Here is an 11,883-nt window from a genome sequence, read left to right as displayed (position 1 = left end):
TCAGGCGCTGCTCAGGCCACACTGCTATAATAGTTTTGTCTTCTTTCTCTTGTATATTACAAAACATTAGAAGCTTAGCTCCTTGCTGTCATGCTTTTCCTTTACGGTAAAAAATGTCTCAGAGCTGAAATTACCCAGTGTCAATCATTAGTGCTAACATTCCCATTTTCTTCTTTGAAGAAGACTTCTTTCAGGGAAGAATTTTGCTTTTTCATGCTTTTAACCTGAAAACAAAATGTCTCCTTGGAAGTCTCTTCTCTGGTGTTCTTCTCTTCTTCCTACAAAGTTTCCCAAAGGATCTTTCAAAATGCTTCAGCATCATTACTTTTGGTCTTGGGTACCCTTAAAAGTCCTTTGAGATACTACACTGAATTCAATTATGTGGCCATCAGTGAAAGTTTGGTTTTCTGACTAGCTTTTTATTACAGAAACTTGGTTAAGTTGAGTTGTATAGCATAACTTCATATTTTCAATAAGATTTTAGATCTATGCTGTATTAGTTTCCTATTATTGTTGTAACAAATTACCACAAATTTAGTGACTGATGATCCAGTGACATGATCTACCATATGATCCATCAATCCCACTCCTGGACATATATCCTGAGAAAACAATAATTTAAAAAATATACATGCACCCCAATGTTCATTGCAGCACTACTTACAATACCAAGACAGTGGAAACAGTGTCAGACTTTACTTTTTGGGCTCCAAAATCACTTCAGATGGTGATTGCAGCCATGAAACTAAAAGACTCTTACTCCTTGGAAGAAAAGTTATGACCAACCTCAATAGCATATTCAAAAGCCAAGACATTACTTTGCCAACAAAGGTCCGTCTAGTCAAGGCTATGGTTTTTCCTGTGGTCATGTATGGATGTGAGAGTTGGACTGTGAAGAAAGCTGAGCGCCGAAGAGTTGATGCTTTTGAACTGTGGTGTTGGAGAAGACTCTTGAGAGTCCCTTGGACTGCAAGGAGATCCAACTAGTCCATTCTAAAGGAGATCAGCCCTGGGATTTCTTTGGAAGGAATGATGCTAAAGCTGAAACTCCAGTACTTTGGCCACCTCATGAGAAGAGTTGATTCATTGGAAAAGACTCTGAGGCTGGAGGGATTGGAGGCAGGAGGAGCAGGGGACGACAGAGGATGAGATGGCTGGATGGCATCACTGACTTGATGGACGTTAGTCTGAGTGAACTCCGGGAGTTGGTGATGGACAGGGAGGCCTGGCATGCTGCGATTCAAGGGGTCACAAAGAGTCGGACACGACTGAGTGACTGAGCTGAACTGAAGACATGGGAGCAACCTAAATGTCCATCAACAGAGGAATGGATAAAGAAGATGTGGTAAAAAATGTACAACAGGGTATTGCTCAGCCATAAAAAGAAAAATAATGCCATTTGCAACAAACTGGATGGATCTAAAGGTTGTCACACTGACTGAAGTAAGTCCCACACAGAAAAACAAATATCACATGATATATGTATATGTGAAATCTTAAAAAGGGATACAAATGAACTTATCTACCAAACAAATAGAGTCACAGATACAGAAAGCAAGCTTATAGTCACCAGGGGATAAGGGAGGAGAAAGATAAATTGGGAGATTGGGGTTGACGTATACACACTACTATATATAAAATAGATAACTAATAAGGATCTACTGTGGAGCACAGGGAACTCTACTTGACACTTTGTAATGGCCTACATGGGAAAGAATCTGAGGAGAGTGGATATATGTAAACATATAGCAGAGTCACCTTGCTGTACACCTGAAACTAACCCAAAATTGTAAACCGTGTAAATCAACTATAGTGCAATAAAAACTATTTTAAAACCTTAGTGACATAGAGCATCAATTATTACCTTATGTTTCTGGTATTCAGAAACATAAAATGGGTCTTGAAGGTGAAAGTGTGAAAACATTAGTTGCTCAGTCATGTCCAACTCTTTGTGACCCCATGGACAGTAGCCCTCCAGGTTCCTCGGTCCATAGAATCCTCCAGGCCAGAATACTGGAGTGGGTGGCCATTTCCTTCTCCAGGGGATCTTCCTGACCCAAGGATCAAACCCAAGTCTCCTTCATTGCAGGAGGATTCTTTGTTTTCTGAGCCACCAGGGAAGCCCTAAATGGGTCTTATGGGATAAAAATAAAAGTGTTGGCAAAGCCAGCTTCTGGAGTCTTTAGGGGAGAATCTATGTCCTTGCCTTTTAAGCTGAAGAGTTTTCCACATCCCTAGACTTGTAACCCTACATCACTTTACCTCTTCTCCTTACTTCCATCATCTTTACATAGTCTTCTCTTATGTATTCTAATTTCCTTCTGTGTCCCTCGTACAAGGACACTTGTCATTGCCCTTGCAGGGTATTTGGTCCTATCCAAGAAGTCCACAAGGCATTTGGTCCATGACAAATGCTGGGAGAAATATCAATAACCTCAAATATGCAGATGACACCACCCTTGTGGCAGAAAGTGAAGATGAACTAAAGAGCCTCTTGATGAAAGTGAAAGAGGAGAGGGAAAAGTTGGCTTAAAGCTCAACATTCAGAAAACTAAGATCCTGGCATCTGGTCCCATCACTTCATGGGAAATAGATGGGCAAACAGTGGAAACAGTGGCTGACTTTATTTTTTGAGGCTCCAAAATCACTGCAGATGGTGACTGCAGCCATGAAATTAAAAGACGCTTACTCCTTGGAAGGAAAGTTATGACCAACCTAGACAGCATATTAAAAAGCAGAGACATTACTTTGTCAACAAAGGGCCATCTCGTCAAGGCTATGGTTTTTCCAGTAGTCATGTGTGGATGTGAGAGTTGGACTATAAAGAAAGATGAGCATGGAAGAATTGATGCTTTTGAACTGGGGTGTTGGAGAAGACTCTTGAGAGTCCCTTGGACTGCAAGGAGATCCAACCAGTCAATCGTAAAGGAGACCAATCCTGGGTGTTCACTGGAAGGATTGAATTTGAAGCTGAAACTCCAATACTTTGGCCACCTGATGCGAAGAGCTGACTCATTGGAAAAGACCCTGACACTGGGAAAGATTGAAGGTGGGAGGAGAAGGAGACGACGGAGGATGAAATGGTTGGATGGCATTAGTGACTCAAAGGACATGAGTTTGAGTAAACTCTGGGAGTTCGTGATGAACAGGGAAGCCTGGCATGGTGCAGTCCATGGGGTCGCAAAGAGTCAGACACGACTGAGCGGCTGAACGGAACTGCAGATCAGGGAAGGTGGAAGAAGACTCGAGGAGCTGTGGGGACTGCAGACACATTTATTCACCCTGGAAGCAGCAGCAGCAGCAGCGGCGGCGAGTCTTCAAAGACTGGTACTGCTGCTGCTAAGTCACTTCAGTCGTGTCTGACTCTGTGCAACCCCGTAGACGGCAGCCCATCAGGCTCCCCCGTCTCTGGGATTCTCCAGGCAAGAACACTGGAGTGGGTTGCCATTTCTTTTTCCAATGCATGAAAGTGAAAAGTGAAAGTGAAGTCACTCAGTCGTGTCCATCTCTTAGCGACCCCAAGGACTTCGGCCTACCAGGCTCCTCTGTCCATGGGACTTTCCAGGCAAGAGTACTTGAGTGGGTTGCCATTGCCTTCTCTGCTTAAAGACTACTGATACACCTAGACAGACAAAAGTGGCCCATGGCCCAGTGCTCCCAAGGTCAGCAGTATCGCTGTTTACAGAACATAAACATGCAGTGTGAGGCTGTGAGACAGTGGGGCAGGAGGTCCTGACTTACTCCGTGTTGTCACTTCATTTCTCCACAACATTCTATCTTTAATTAATGTTATCCCATTTCACATCCAAGGTAAGACAATTCCATTTGCTCCCTTTTGTGCTATTGTTAAAGTTCATCTTCTGCATTTACTATAACTCTGGTATACAGTTATTATGTTCTTATTGTTTAGTCTCTAAGTCATGTCCGACCCTTTGGTGACCCTGTGGACTGTAGCCTGCCAGGCTTTTCTGTCCATGTGATTCTCCAGGCAAGAACACTGGACTGGGTTGCCATTTCCTACTCCAAGGGCTCTTCCCGACTCAGGGATCAAGCCTGTATCTTCTGCTTTGGCAGGTGGATTCTTTTACCTCTGAGTCACGTGGGAAGCCCCACACAGTCACTATATTTGAATTTAAAATAGTCAATTGTTTGTAAAGAATTTAAGAAAAGAAAGAAACGTAGCTTTAAACCACTTATATTGTCAATAGTCTCTCTGACTGCAGTTCCAAAATATCATTGAATTTAATTTCCTTTTGGTTTACAGACTATTTTTTTCTTGTAGGGCAGATATGCCTTCGCCGGGAACCGGCGAGAGGCTCTCCACTCGTGACAAAGGTCATGAGGAAGGAGGCTCAGCATATGCAAAGGCAGGATCGAGCCTCAGGAGTCCCCCTGGATATTCTCGAGCATCTACCCCCCAAAAAACCAGAGTCTGCCTACTTTATTGCTTTGTGCTCTCACCTCTGACTTTACTGGGGGCTGTCCCCCCACCACCATCTTGCTCTCTCTGACAAAGAGTTAACTTACAGCTCCAGTTAATAAAGTTCCTGGGCATTAGGAGTGTTTAAATCCAAACCCCTCAGGTAGCTCTCTAACTCACCTGACAAGTTTACCCGGACTCCTACAGCTATGCATACGATTGTTTACAGTCTCCCAGCCTCGAGAGGCACGGGAAGCTTAAGATATTCAAATAGCTTACAGCCTCTCAGAGAGTTAGAAACTGTCAGAATAAAACTAGTAAAAGATTTCATTGATGAGCCAATGCTTGCTGCCAAGTTTCCACATCCCCTGTATTGTATCCTTGAATGTGTATTAATTCATATAGTTGGTATGTAGAAAAAATAAGTAGTGGCCTTAGTGTTAGCAACTTTAGACCCTTAAGGTAATAAATTCTTTCCTTTGTTGTAAACCCACTGCACCCCTGACCTATAGGAATGTAACTTTATCTAACACCTTCGGAGGATGGCGCCAAACCTTAAAATAATTACTCTTAGAGAAAATAAGTCTTACGGTTGACAAACCTTTGTCAAGAGTCATAAAATGTTAATCAGCCTTTTGGCCAGAAGTTGATGTAAATCACCTAAACCATTTGTATATGATAAATTTGCAGGAAAGAACCTTGGTTTTTGATAAGTATCAAAGACTGCTAACTTTGCATCCCCTATTATCCTCTATGTGTAACTTAGGGTATAAAAACCCCTGTTGAACATAAAGCTACGGGCCTTGCTCACCAAAGCTTGGTCTCCCTATGTCATTCTTCTTCTCAATTTCCAGCTGAGTCTCCATCTGGAGCACGGAGGTCCTCTGCGACCATTTATTTGCCTGGGCTTCTAAGACCCACACGAGAAGGTGTCTAAGGTGGGTCACCTTCCACTATTCGAAAGGACGCCTGCGGCCTCTGTGGTCAGAGCTAACCTGGTGTCACAGGTTATATTGATTTTCTGCATAAACCAAGCTACTCAGCCTCTTTTCTCCACTGAATTTTCCTACTGAGCTATCCTCATTCTATTACTCTTTATATCTTTGATGAATATTTGAATAAGTCACCAACCCTGTCACCCCTTTGAATACCCTGGGTCAGCCGGGGCTGGACCTTGGCATGCCTTGTTTATCTGAAACTTTTTTTTTTCGCTTGTGTTTTACAAGGATATTTTGTTTGATATGAAATTTCAGGCTTTCAGCATTTTTAAAATGGCATTCCACTGTAATAGGGAAGAACGTTTGTATTCTGCAAGTTAATCACTAAAGGGATGTTGCATGTAAGCTTGAATTATACATAATGGCTCATCTCTGTGAACCCTGCCTCCCAGGTAGGGAGTGTTAAACTAAAATACCTTTGTTTAGCTCACAGGAAACATCCCCGACTAGGCCCATGGGTGAGTGGCTGCAGGAAGGAAGAAAGGAACACATCCCTTCTGAGTCTGATTGGAACCAGGAAATGGTTGACTTGACTCCCCTTCTAGTATGAAAACAGCCTGAATCCTAACTCAGGAAAGAGGATTCTTCGGGGCCTGAGCCCATCATCTTTCTGGTCTGCTGGCTTTCTGAATAAAGTCATTCTTTCTTGTCCCAACAACTTGTTTCTCGATTTGTTGGCATACAGTGCTAATGAAGAAACAGAATAGGCTCCATCTTGAAAGCAGGACTCCATCCTGGGCCAGACTGTGGACTGTGAGCTATATGCCCAGTATCTACGGAAATGACACACCAACTGGAAAACCAGGAACCAGGAAGGAAGAGCCCCAGGGCTCGTATCTACACTGTCCGTTGCCTAAAAGAATACCCTAATTTTCTGTGTGACCGAATAGAATCATACATTCTATTATGCTTATTGGGGTATGACCACAGGCTTAATGATAATTGTCCAGTGTTAACTCCCTAGGCTTAAGGTATACCAGTAACTGATTGTATCTTGCTTTTCCCTTCTTCAGACTAGTTTCAGAGAATTTGGGGAGGTGGGTTTGGGCACGTACACTTAGAGTATATAAGGTTTTCACAAAAACCAGTCGGGGTCCTTGGCTAAGAGGAGACTGCCTTGGGCCTGCTGGTGTAATAAACTGCACTCCACTATCTGCATTGTCCTGAGTGAGTTTCCCAGAACTCGTGGCTACAGCACAGCAAGCAGTGCATGCTTGGACAAGGTAACAAATTTTGGGGAGCCAACCAGGGGCCTTGCTGCCTGTGGCTAGATGTCCCAGTCCCCTTGCCACCCTGGGAGGTTTCTGGGTGAGACTCTTAGCAGGTGCGGATACCAGTCATTGCTTCAAAATTCCCCAAGGTGGCACTGGCTGACCCAGCGCTTGGCAGTCAGAGGAAGGAATCAACGTTGGGGAGAGGACAAACTCCCTACAGTGGGGTAGGCCGCTCCAGTGTATACACCCAGAAGCTTCATTTCCTCTCTGTAGGGGCTTTTTCTCCAGAATAAGTCCGTTTTTTTTTTTTTTTTTTTTCTTTCTTTCTTTCTTTCTTTTTTTTTTTTTGTATTTGAGGAGGGGTACCCCGTGGGAAAGAGGAAACAGTTGTTGAACTTTCACCCAGTTCGTGAACCAGTTCTGTTTTCTTTCTAGCATCTGTCTGCCATTTGTGTTTTGTCGGTCTTGAATTTGTCTTTAAAAGGGGGGAATGTTTCACTACCCCTAAAGAAGGTTCCCCCGGGCACACTTTGGGCAAGCGCTCTAATGAGGGCCATGAACCCCTGACTGAGAGGAAGATATTTTATTGTAAGAAGGCGTGGCCGCAGTAAGTGTCAGGGTCTCCACAAGGGGTTTTAGGTGGGGTTAGCACGGGGCCCTGTGTACCACGTTCTGTCCACAGTGCCATGTTAACTACATAGTTCGTGCTCTCCGGTGTTGTTGGTATATGTAAAACCACAAGACCAGACTTGGAGATTTATCTAGGATTTTCTGTTTGTCCTTTAAGGGTTTTCATCTCTTTTCATTTGGTGCTGTTGCTCCAGGGTTTCTTGGGTGGCTCAGTGGTGAAGAATCTGGCTGCCAATGCAGGAGATGCAAGTTCAGTCCCTGGGTTGGGAGATGCCCTGGAGGAGGGCATGGCAACCCACTCCAGTACTCTTGCCCCTGGAGAATCCCATGGACAGAGGAGCATGGCCGGCTACAGTTCATGGGATTGCAAGAGAGTCAGACATGACTTAATGACCAAGCAACAGCAATTTTTTCTCCATTTACAGCCAAATCAATTTTGTGATATTCAAAACTTTTACTGATGTCAAATGGAGGAAAGAAACAGCAGGAAAAAAGCTCCTCCTGTCCAAGAGTGGGATAGTCCCAGGGAAAAGAGAAAGGTTCCATTTGGTTCTTAAAATCACCAAAGCCCCATCCTAGAATTCCTCCCGGTGGCTTGGTACCAAAGCAAAAGTGTATCCTTTTAATGGTTAGAAAGAACCAATGGCTATTTACAGCTTTACAGAGCTTTCCCCCGCCCCCCATGGCTCTTTTGTGAAGAAGCAAGGAAGAATGATGAGGTCCTTTGTGTGCGAGTATGTGGGCTGTTACATCAGGGAAAGGAAGAAAACGAAGGAAATGAGAGTGAGGATATAGTGCTTCAAACCTTAACTCCTGTGGCTGAACTAGATGTCTCAGCCACTCCTGCTGCTCTACTAATACATCCACCCCTTCCACCACCTTCCCTTCCTAGCCTGCCCCAATTCCTGACACCAGGGCTCAGGACTTCCCCTCCTTCTAGGGACCGCTTAGAAAATCCTGTGTTAGTTTCTGGGGTACAGGGACTTGGCCTGGTATTACCATCTAAGACCCAACAGGGGAGCCAGTTTGGGCCAAGAGCCACTCCTAGGGCAGGACTGTCTCCGTGGCTATCTCAGGTGTGTGTGCTACGTCACTTCAGTTGTGCCTGACTCTTTGCAACCCCATGGACTATAGCCTACCAGGTTCCTCCGTCCATTGGATTCTCCAGGCAAGAATACTGGAGTGGGGTGCCATTTCCTTCTCCAAGGGCTGTTATCTCATCAGTTCAATCATTCAGTCATGTCCGACTCTTTGTGACACTGAGAACCGCAGCACGCCACCAACCCCTGGAGCTTACTCAAACTCATGTCCATTGAGTCAGTGATGCCATCCAACTATCTCATCCTCTGTCCTCCCCTTCTCCTCCTGCCTTCAATCTTTCACAGTATCAGGGTCTTTTCCAATGAGTCAGCTCTTCACATCAGGTGGCCAAAGTATTGGAGTTTCAGCTTCAACATCAGTCCTTCCACTGAACACTTAGAGCTGATTTCCTTTAGGATGGACTGGTTGGATCTCCTTACAGCCCAAGGTACTCTTGAGAGTCTTCTCAAACACCACAATTCACAAGCATCAATTCTTTGGTAGTCAGCTTACTTTATAGTCCAACTCTCACATCCATACACAACTACTGGAAAAACTATAGTGTTGACTATAAGGACCTTCATCAGTAAAGTAGTGGCTCTGCTTTTTAATATGCTGTCTAGGTTGGTCCACACAATCAAATGCTTTGGCATAGTCAATAAAACAGAAATACATGTTTTTCTGGAACTCTTGCTTTTTCCATGATCCAGTGGATGTTGGCAATTTGATCTCTGGTTTCTCTGCCTTTAAACCAGCTTGAACATCTGGAAGTTCACAGTTTACATACTGCTGAAGCCTGGCTTGGAAAATTTTGAGCATTACTTTACTAGCAGGTGAGATGAGTGCAATTGTGTGGTAGTTTGAGCATTTTTTGGCATTGCCTTTCTTTGGGATTGGAATGAAAATTGGCCTTTTCCAGTTCCGTGGCCCCTGCTGAGTTTTCCAAATATGCTGGCATATTAAGTGCAGCACTTTCACAGCATCATCTTTCAGGATTTGAAAGAGGTCAACAGGAATTCCATCACCGCCACTAACTTTGTTTGTAGTGATGCTTTCTAAGACCCACTTGACTTCACATTCCAGGATATCTGGCTCTAGGTGAGTGATAACACCATCATGATTATCTGGGTGATGAAGACCTTTTTTGTACAGTTCTTCTGTGTATTCTTGCCACCTCTTCTTAATATCTTCTGCTTCTGTTAGGTCCATGCCATTTTTGTCCTTTATTGAGCCCATGTTTGCATGAAATGTTCCCTTGGTATGTCTAATTTTCTTGAAGAGATCTCTAGTCTTTCCCATTCTGTTGTTTTCCTCTATTTCTTTGCATTGATCGCTGAAGAAGGCTTTCTTATCTCTCCTTGCTATTCTTTGGAACTCTGCATTCAGATGCTTATATCTTTCTTTTCTCCTTTGCTTTTCACTTCTCTTCTTTTCACAGCTATCTGGAAGGCCTCATCAGACAGCCATTTTGCTTTTTTGCATTTCTTTTCCATGGGGATGGTCTTGATCCCTGTCTCCTGTACAGTGTCACGAACCTCCATCCATTGTTCATCAGGCACTATATCAGATCTAGTCCCTTAAATCTATTTCTCACTTCCACTGTATAATCATAACGGATTTGATTTAGGCCATACCTGAATGGTCTCGTGGTTTTCCCACTTTCTTCAATTTCAGTCTGAATTTGGCAATAAGGAGTTCATGATATGAGCCACAGTCAGCTCCTGGTCTTGTTTTTGCTGACTGTATAGAGCTTCTCCATCTTTGGCTGCAAAGAATATAATCAATCTGATTTCAATGTTGACCATCTGGTGATGTCCATGTGTAGAGTCTTCTCTTGTGTTGTTGGTAGAGGGTGTTTGCTATGACCAGTGCATTCTCTTGGCAAAACTCTATTAGCCTTTGCCCTGCTTCATTCCGTATTCCAAGGCCAAATTTGCCTGTTACTCCAGGTGTTTCTTGTGGAAAATTCTGAAAGAGATGGGAATATCAGACCACCTGACCTGCCTCTTGAGAAACCTATATGCAGGTCAGGAAGCAACAGTTAGAAATGGACATGGAACAACAGACTGGTTCCAAATAGGAAAAGGAGTATGTTAAGGCTGTATATTGTCACCCTGCTTATTCAACTTATATGCAGATTATATAATGAGAAACGCTGGGCTGAAAGAAGCACTAGCTGGAATCAAGGTTGCTGGGAGAAATATCAATCACCTCAGATATGCAGATGACACCACCCTTATGGCAGAAAGTAAAGAGGAACTCAAAAGCCTCTTGATGAAAGTGAAAGAGGAAAGTGAAAAAATTGGCTTAAAGCTCAACATTCAGAAAACGAAGATCATGGCATTTGGTCCCATCACTTCATGGGAAATAGATAGGGGAACATAGGAAACAGTATCAGACTTTATTTTCTTGGGCTCCAGAACCACTGCAGATGGTGACTGCAGCCATGAAATTAAAAGACGCTTACTCCTTGGAAGAAAAGCTATGACCAACCTAGTTCAGTTCAGTTCAGTTCAGTTGCTCACTTGTGTCCGACTCCTTGCGACCCCATGAATCACAGCACGCCAGGCCCCCCTGTCCATACCCACTCTCGAAGTTCAGTCAAACTCATGTCCATCGAGTCGGTGATGCCATCCAGCCATCTCATCCTCTGTTGTCCCCTTCTCCTCCTGCCCCCAATCCCTCCCAGCATCAGAGTCTTTTCCAATGAGTCAACTCTTCGCATGAGAAGGCCAAAGTATCGGAGTTTCAGCGTCAGCATCAGTCCTTCCAATGAACACCCAGGACTGATCTCCTTTAGGATGGATTGGTTGGATCTCCTTGCAGTCCAAGGGACTCTCAAGAGTCTTCTCCATCACTACAGTTCAAAAGCATCAGTTCTTTGGCGCTCAGCTTTCTTCACAGTCCAACTCTCACATCCATACATGACCACAGGAAAAGCCATAGCCTTGACTAGATGGACCTTTGTTGGCAAAGTAATGTCTCTGCTCTTTAATATGCTATCTAGGTTGGTCATAACTCCTTCCAAGGAGTAAGTGTCTTTTAATTTCATGGATGCAATCACCATCTGCAGTGATTTTAGAGCCAACATTTTCACTCTCCTCTTTCACTTTCAACATGGTGGACAGCCCTGACAAAACGTGGTCCACTGCAGAAGGCAATGGCAAACCACTTCAGTATTCTTGAGAACCCCGTGAATGTTATGCGGGAGGCTAAATGCAAATGGCCAGCCTGCTGGGTTTCTCAGGCGTCTGTAAGTGGTGAGATCACAGCCATCCCTATACGGAGGATCCTCGACACCTTGATCATGCTTGGCAGTAACCACAGCTGACCACACTGGGACCTCATGAGGGAAGGCTGCCCTTATTAGGACACCACTTATTATGCATCGGGCAGGGCTTTGAAAAGGGAAAGCAAAGCTAAAGAGTTTGAACAATATTCAGGAAATTCAGCAAAACAAATGAAGACCTCTCTCAAGTTTTAGAAAGGATTTATCAAGACTACAGGGCTTCCCTGGTGGCTCAGACAGTAAAAAATCTGC

Source organism: Bos indicus, chromosome 15, assembly GCF_029378745.1.
Source record: "Bos indicus isolate NIAB-ARS_2022 breed Sahiwal x Tharparkar chromosome 15, NIAB-ARS_B.indTharparkar_mat_pri_1.0, whole genome shotgun sequence".
In the NCBI taxonomy this organism is placed as follows: Eukaryota; Metazoa; Chordata; class Mammalia; order Artiodactyla; family Bovidae; genus Bos; species Bos indicus.
Note: the sequence above shows the minus strand (reverse complement) of the source record.